We start from the raw sequence: 9075 nt of genomic DNA on the forward strand, positions 1-9075 counted from the left end.
GGCTTTCAACTAAACTAAACAATCCTAATAATACTAAGCATCCTAAACTAATCATAATTAATCAAAACAATAACCATAAACCCTAATTAATCAAAAGTAAAATTAATTAAACAAACCTTATATTAATTAAGAGAAGGAGACAAAGGAAGGAGCGGCGGCGGAAGGAAGGGCGGCAAAGCCCTGAGGGCGGCGGCGGCGGCTGGAAAAAAAAAAGAGAAAGGGGAAAGGAGAAGAAAGGGGAAAGAAGAAGAAAGGGGAAAAGGGAAAAGGGAAAGGAGAAATAGGAGTGATTTGGGAAGTAGGGTGGTGGTAGGAGTGGTGGTAGGAGTGGTGGTGGTGGGAGTGGTGGTGGGAGTTTTTGAGGGAGACGGATTTTTTTGGGAGACGAATAATTGAAGAGTGATAATGAAGAATGAGGATTTATTGCAGCCCGTATAAATAATTCTGCGACGGAATTTCCGTCGCAAAATTAAAATAATATTAAATTCTGCGACGGAAATTCCGTCGCAGAATAAAAATATTTTTTTCCGGCTGTTTAGACGTGTACAGCTGGACACTTTAGAAAGTCTGCGACGGAAATTCCGTCGCAGGAAAAATATTATTTTAATGCAGCGACGGAATTTCCGTCGCATATTCTAATATTATTTTAATACTGCGACGGAAATTCCGTCGCAGACCTTCCCGCCATGTCAGAAAATTTGGCGGTATGGGAAAATAGGCTGCAACGGAAAGTCCGTCGCAAGTCCGTCGCAGGTTATAAGGCCCGTCGCAGCGTCCGTCGCAGGTTTAAATTTGCTACGGATTTTTATTCCGTCGCAGCGTGTCCGTCGCATCGAGACGTTTTTTTTGTAGTGATTTTTACCCTCCTAATTTTCGGCCCAATGCTAACCGAAATAAGACAGATCCATTTCTCTTTTTTCGGTTTTTCCAAAAATGTATAAAATATGTTAAATTGTCATCTAGTGAGGATCGAACCCATGACCTCTTGGTTTGAGTACCCTCACTATTACCACTATGACACATTCATCTTGTTGATATTAAATATAACCGATTACATTTAATTACGAATTAACAGATTAATTCGTCCAAGCTAACATTACATACATTTAATTAAATATAACTTATTATATTCAATTTACGAATTGACAGTTAATTCGTCTCAACTAATATTATTTAATCTTCATTAAATAATTGCCTCGTCAACACATTGACTAACTGTTTAGTCATATAAGGCATCAATGTGATTATATTTCTATAACCACATCTCTCAAACACATCCTATAGGTGTGACCTTTTGGGACCAGTTGATCACCGCCATCTGTATGATAATAATGTCAAACTTTCTAGCATGCCAACCGTTATTAGGTAATCGTTAACCAACTGATTAAAATACGAAGTATACCCTTGTGAACCTTTAAGAGATTTATTAATGTTATCACACTAATTTGTGGAGGACACAAGCTCCAACAAACTCCCACTTGTCCTCACAAGTGTATGTGCGATAACCGATTCTCATATCCTAAAATTTCTCCCACTCAATGTAAAACAATTTGCAAATTCGTATTCACAAAGGTCGTATTTTACAAGCGATCATCATCAAGAGTGGTTTCCCCGACTAGAGAGTAACTTAACTGATAAACGAATCATCATTCGAGCATGGCCATGTATTTCAGTTAGAACTCCTCGAGTGGCCCTGAGAAATAACTATACCTGATAAGGGTTGGATATTTTCCCCAACTCAAATCCTGCAGATGTAAGCACAATATGAAATGACCCAGAAAAAAATCTACTTAGCCTCCAGTTACGGCAGACCGTGAGAAAGAAACCAAAGTCACCCAAAAACTGCCTTAATCTCAAGAGACAATCGATAGTCAAAAGAATCGACTCTAGGAACACAATGGATGTCCTATCCACGACCTGGCACCGAATGTTTTTAAACATTTGGGACTCCATTACGTTGTCACAAAAAGTTGTCCTACGAGGTATCGTTATAATCTCGCAACTGTGATCGATCAGTCAACCGTTTGACTTATGGCTCGTTGAACCCACCATCAATCGATTGCACAATATAATAGCCGGAGTTATCAGCTCACATTGGCGATTACATACCAAAACAAATATAATGTAATTCAGTTCACTTTGTGGCGTTCAATGTTGTCAGTACAATCCACATGAAAAACAAAATATTATAAAAACAATGAAGTTATAAATAGTTTATGAAAAAGATAACGTATCGAATTCATAATAAACTACTATAACTCAGGTACACATTTAATTCTCATGGAAATAACGTGCCCTCCATGCTTATCATATTTCAATGGCTCAGTAGTAGAATCGGCTACAACTTCCTGTTTGGAACTATTCCAGCTGACCGCATCACCATTAAGAGTAACAACAAATCTAGACTGAGATCTCTAATCATCTCGATCCGTTTGGAAGCTAGCATCTGCGTAACCGATTGCGCATAGCTTAGTATCTCCTCCATAAGTAAATACCCTCTCCTTAGTCCTCCGTAGGTACTTGAGGATATTTTTAACAGCTATCCAATGTGTTTCACCTGGATTCTTTTGGTACCGACTCGTCATACTCAATGCATATGCCACGTCTGGACGTGTGCATATCATGGCATACATGATTGATCCTATTGCAGATGCATAAGGAACACGACGCATGTGCTCAATCCCTTCAGGCGTCGTGGGTGACTGAGACTTGCTGAACTGCATCCCAGACGTCATTGGAAGGTTCCTCTTCTTGGAGTTGGTCATGCTGAACCTATCAAGAATCTTATCCAAATAAGACTCCTGACTAAGTGATAATGTCCGTCGTGATCTATCTTGGTAGATACGGATTCCCAAAATGCGTTGTGCCTCACCCAGATCTTTCATCTGGAAATGGTTCTTCAACCATCCTTCAACCGAAGATAGGAGAGGAATGTCATTCCCAATCAAGAGTATGTCATTGACATACAATATCAAGAATACAATCTTACTCCCACTCGACTTGGTATATAGACATGGTTCCTCGACCGATCGAGTAAAACCATACTCTTTTATCACCTGGTCGAAACGATGATTCCAACTCCGAGAAGCTTGCTTAAGTCCATAAATGGAACGCTTAAGCTTGCATACTTTCTTAGGATGATCAGGATCTATGAAACCTTCGGGTTGCACCATGTACAACTCTTCCTCCAAATAACCGTTTAAGAAGGCGGTTTTTACATCCATTTGCCAAATTTCATAGTCATGATAGGCGGCAATTGGTAAGATTGTCCGAATGGAACGTAGCATAACTACAGGTGCAAAAATCTCATCATATTGCAATCCGTGCACTTGAGTGAAACCTTTTGCCACTAGTCGTGCCTTATAGGTATCTGGTTGCGCGTCTACAGAACGCTTTATTTTGTAAAGCCATTTGCACTGTAGAGGTTTTACCTTATTAGGTAAATCAACTAGATTCCATACGTTATACTCATACATGGAGTCCATCTCGGATTGCATGGCTTCGAGCCACAGCTTTGAGTCGGAACAGGTCATGGCACCTTTATAGGTAGCGGGTTCATTACTCTCCAGGAGTAAAACGTCATTCTCCTCGACCATACCAATGTATCTGTCTGGAGGATTAGAGACTCTACCCGACCTCCTAGGTTCCTCAGGAATATTAACCGTATCATCAGTTGTAGGAACAACTTCCTCTATCTGTTCCTCGGTTGTTGGTTCTAGAATCTCCGACAGCTCGAAGGTTCTATTACTTGTCTTGTTCTCGAGAAATTCTTTCTCTAAGAACGTCGCACTAGCCGCAACAAAAACTCGATGTTCGGTAGGCGAATAGAAGTAATGACCAAATGTTCCTTTTGGATAACCTATAAAGTATGTCTTGACCGATCGCGGGCCAAGCTTATCCTCGTGTCTCCACTTGACATAAGCCTCGCAGCCCTAAACCCAAATAAAGGACAAGTTAGGGACCGTTCCCCTCCACATTTCATATGAAGTCTTTTCGACAGCTTTAGTCGGACTTCGGTTATGTATAAGAGCAGCTGACAAAAGAGCTTAACCCGATAATGAATCAGGCACTACCGTGTGACTCATCATGGATCGAACCATATCCAGTAAGGTTCGATTTCTCCGTTCTGACACACCATTTAATTGAGGTGTTCCAGGTGGAGTTAACTGTAGTACGATTCCACAGTCTTTAAGGTGTTGATCAAACTCATTTGAAAGATATTCGCCACCCCGATCTGAACGAAGTGCTTTAACCTTTCTACCCAGTTGGTTCTGAACCATGATCTGGTATTCCTTGAATTTCTCAAAGGACTCACTTTTGTGCTTCATTAAGTAGACATATCCGTATCTCTAGCGGTAATTGACATAAGTCCACAAACATCAGTATGTATGAGTCCTAATAGGTCACTAGTGCGCATTCCAACACCTTTGAAGGAAATTCGAGTCATATTGCCAATAAGAAATGATTCACACGTGCCATATGTAGAAAATTCGAATGCGGGAATAGTCCCATTATCGACGAGTTTCTTAACGCGTTTCTCATTTATGTGTCCCATTCGACAATGCCATAGATAGGTTTCATCTTTGTCACCAACCTTTAATTTCTTATTAGTCATGTGTAATTCTTCCGTGGTTTGATCTAAGATGTATATTCCATTCATGGAAACTGCTTTGCCATAAATCATTTCATAAAAAGAAAATACAGCTATTATCCTTTATTGAAAATGCAAAACCGTCTTTAGCAAGTACGGAAACTGAAATAATGTTCTTAGATAAACTGGGTACATAGTAACAGTTATAAAAATAACTCAAAACCACTAGGGAGTTGGATTACGTATGTTCCCTTCGAGACTGCAGCAACTCGTGCTCCATTCCCGACTCGCAGGTCCACATCACCCTTTTCGAGAGGCATGATGTTCTTTAGATCCTGCAAATAATTACACAGATGAGAACCACAACCAATATCAAGTACCCAAGTTCCGAAACTTGCATGGTTTATCTCAATCATATGAATATAAGATGACATACCAACAGGAATGACGCGGCCTGCTTTTATGTCCTCACGGTACACGGGACAGTTCCTCCTCCAATGTCCAGTCTTGTGACAATGGTGGCACTCAATGTCACCGCCCTTGCTCTTTGTCTTGCCCTGTGAGCCACTAGTCCCACCAGGCCCACTCTTACCATTTCCTGGCTTCTTAAACTTTGGCTTACCTACAACAAGGTCACCATGACCTTGCCCTTACCTTTACTTTTATTGGAAATCATGAGAACATCCTACTTCATGCTCCCACTCAATTTCATATCCTTCTCGGTCTGTACATGATGTGACCATAATTAGCGCATATTTAGCCCCCGAATTAGCCTTGTTCCCATGCTTTTTAGTGCATATTTGGGTCATTTCTTATCTTTAGTTCTTTGTTTTGCATATTCTTTGAGATTTTGATCCCTTGGTAGGAAAGGAGTAAGAATCTTGCATTTTCATGGCAAAACGAGACTAAATTGATCTAATTCAATGACCAAGCATCAAGGAGGGACAAGATTAGAAGGCCTTTGTACATATTATAGTAGAAGGGCAATGTTGAGAAAGGATCCTTGAGTCCCCAAGGAAATCCCCAAGGAATTTATGAAGAAAAGGGAAGAAAAGATGAAAATGTCTTGCTGAGTGACAATCCGTGCGGATTGTCACCAATCCGGCCGTCCCACAGCTGCACAATCCGTGCGGCTTTGCTCTAATCCGCTCGGATTCCACCTCTACAATCCGCCCGGATTCCCTCGACTCCGCTCGGACCCCATCGCCAGAATCCGCCCGTCCCGACCTTATTCCGCCCGGATTCTAGCACAGCGTGATTTCCTCTTCTCCAAGCTACGAAGAAAGAAGCCCTTCCTTCGAAAAATACCGGCTCCTCCTTGCTCAATCTAAAAAGTGTAATTACTAGTTTAGCCCTTAGTTAACCCTAATGCATCCTCCCTAATTTCCACTATAAATACCCCATTAGTCTAATTAGAGGAGCATGTTCTTCTTATCAATAATTAGAGTAGTTAATATCAATCAAATCTCTCTTTAGTATTGTAATCAACAATTAATCAAGTTCTAATACAAGTTTTATTTCCTTAATCTCTCTTTTGTTCATCCTTTATTTTGGGTAATTGAAGATTATTTGGGTTATTGTTGGGAGATTGACAACCTCTCAATCAAGCATTCAAGTACTTCTTTTATCTTTGCTTTATTATTGGAATCATTAGTAGGTATAATTCTCTTAATCCCTTTTTAATTATTTTTAATTACTTTCATTTATTCATCACGTTTTATATTGTTGGTATGATTGACAACCTTGCTAGCATGATCAACATGATAATGAGTGAGTAGTCTCTTAGCTAGGGTTAATGGGTGATTAGGGGAAACCAACATGGGGAATGATTCATGCTTAAATTAATATAATTTCATGTTTTATTTGCTTTCTTGTTTTGATCTCAACTCATGCACATGTTATATTTGATGAAATGCTAAGCCTATGAATCCTTGCATTTACTATCATCTTGTATCTTTTTAATGAGACTTGTAAGACATAACCCAACTCGAGTCTCATTAGACCATGCATGTTGTTGAGTAGGGAAGATTAAGTCGACTTGTAGGTGTTGTAAAATCTAATCGATTCGGCTCCGGGACCCAAACTTTCCTAGGATTGTAAGATATAACCCAACTCAATCCATCACAACAATAATTGCTTGCTTATAATTTGAGAACATGTTTGTATGATCAATTCCCATGATTCCCCTATGATCCCATGACACCCTAGTGCTTTTAATCAATTGTTTACACCCCTTTAATTCATCTTGCTTGTTTATTTTCATTGCTATTTTAGTTTAGTGACCTTCTACATCAACCCAATTTGTGACACCCCTTAGACACCACTAGTTGCAATAGAAATCTCATTTCAATACCCGTCCCTTGGGATCCGACCTTTACTTGCCTCTTTACTAATTGTAGAGTTGTTTGTGAAGTTATAAATTGTGTTTTGATTCGACCGTGACCCAACGACCACATCTTTAATTGTGAACACGAAACGGACCGATCAAAAAATGGCGCCGTTGCCGGGGACGGTGTTTACTTGATTTAGATTTCTTTTTATTGTTATTAGTTGTGTCTTTCTTCGCCTTGGGGAAGTAAAACTCCTCAAGGTTTTTTCTAATTGTTTTCGAGTTGTTTGATATTTTGCATGTCTAGAAGGTTACAAGGTGATTTGTTACCTTTTGACCGTGAAATCGAAAGAACCTTGACGAACAATAGGAGACTTGTTAGGAGGAATTTAAGAGGTATTAGTGAAGTTGTTCAACCCACTAGTGAGTTCATCAACCCTTTCGCAATAGAAGGAGAGGAGAACCTATTACACAATACCCCACAAAATCCACCTACAATGCTTAAATTCTCGTCACACTCCGTACCCACCACTGTTGTTAAACTCCCGATCCGGATCGTAGGATCTTACGATTCTACGATCCAAAAAGTGGTGACCGATCCCGATCCTAGGTAGGATCTTAATTTTGTAGGATCTTATGATTCAACTTGTCTCAATTTTTTGTAAAGTAGAATCTTAACCCGATCCTACGGTTATACGACCCGATCCTACATTATTAACATTTCAATTTTTCCAATTATTAAAATTTTGTATATGACTTTTAAGATAGAAATCCATTATAAACGAGAATATTTAGTAGGCATGTGCTTATATAATAGTGTGTTGAGATTTAAACACGAGATTTTAACATTTTGATAACACAATTATGTATTTTAGTTAATTTGTAGAATCTTACGATTCTACGATCCGATCCTACCGATTCGATTCTAGGAAGCTCATCGATCCAAAATAGGATCCCGATCCTAACAACATTGGTACCCACCGAGGAGAATCTACAAAATGGTACTCCTACACCGCAACATCTAACCGGAAATTTTATTGCCAAGTCCGCCTTCATCCAATTAGTTGAGAGGAGCCAATTTGGGGGGATGCCTAGTGAAGACCCTCATTCTCATATGGAAACCTTTTGCGACTATTGTGATGCAATCTCTCAAACGGGCGTGACTCAAGACCAAATTAGATGGGTCTTATTTCCTTTTTCTTTAATCGACCGCATGAAGCAATGGTTGAAGGGCCTTGATAAGGCCACCCTCGGAATAGATTCTTGGAAGAAGTTGGCTCTAGCTTTCTACAAAAAATTCTACCCACCGGAAAAGACTAACATGCTAAGAGCTCAAATTACGGGTTTTAAGCAAAGTGATGAAGAATCTTTGTATGAAGCTTGGGAGCGGTTCAAGGGAATTTGTCGCTCATGTCCTCACCATGGACTTAGCGAATGGTTTTTGGTACAACAATTTTGGAATGGTTTATATGAAGATTCTAGGAACATTCTCAATATGGGATCAAATGGAATGTTCACCGAAGTTGATGACAATCAAACATGGAACAAGATTGAGGAAATGGCGGTCCATAACTCACAATATAGTAGACCTCGCAAGGCTACTAGAGGAGGAAAGCATGAAGTGGACTCCGTCACTCAATTGGGTGCTCAACTTAGTGCTCACATGGACACAATCAACTTGAAGTTTGAACAAGCTATGGCTAGACTTGAAGAAAATTCAAAATCATCAAAGCATCATGTTAATGCCATGGCGGCATCCTCATCAATCCCAAGTGGGATATGTGAGAATTGTGGAACTTTGGGACATGACCAAGGTGAATGCAGGGGAACAAATGAACAAGTGAATGCTTTCCAAGCATACAAGAGTGGTACCCCTTATTCCAACTTTTACAATGAAAACACCAAATTCCATCCAAATCTCTCATACAAAAGCCAAAATGTTCAAAACCCTCAAACAACGTACACTCCACCACCCATGAGAAACCAAAATCAAAGACCCTTTTACAATCAAAACCAAGGTTACCAAAATCAAAATCCATACAATCACCAAAATGACCAAGGTTTTGATGTCCAAAAAGCGGTCCTCCAAATGCAAAAGAATCAACAAGAATTTTTCACTCAAATGCAAAAAGATAGCCAAGGAAAGGAAACCACC

At 39.7% G+C, this 9075-nt stretch overlaps 1 non-coding gene across 1 annotated transcript; it reads right to left on the reverse strand.

Moving 5' to 3' along the window:
- Positions 1 to 8241: 8241 nt before the first annotated feature.
- Positions 8242 to 8348, reverse strand: LOC141637035 (small nucleolar RNA R71). The gene has a single exon (XR_012541599.1). It is a non-coding gene; the product is annotated as a small nucleolar RNA R71 (small nucleolar RNA).
- Between the last annotated feature and the right edge of the window lie 727 nt (positions 8349 to 9075).

This window comes from Silene latifolia, chromosome Y, assembly GCF_048544455.1.
Source record: "Silene latifolia isolate original U9 population chromosome Y, ASM4854445v1, whole genome shotgun sequence".
In the NCBI taxonomy this organism is placed as follows: Eukaryota; Viridiplantae; Streptophyta; class Magnoliopsida; order Caryophyllales; family Caryophyllaceae; genus Silene; species Silene latifolia.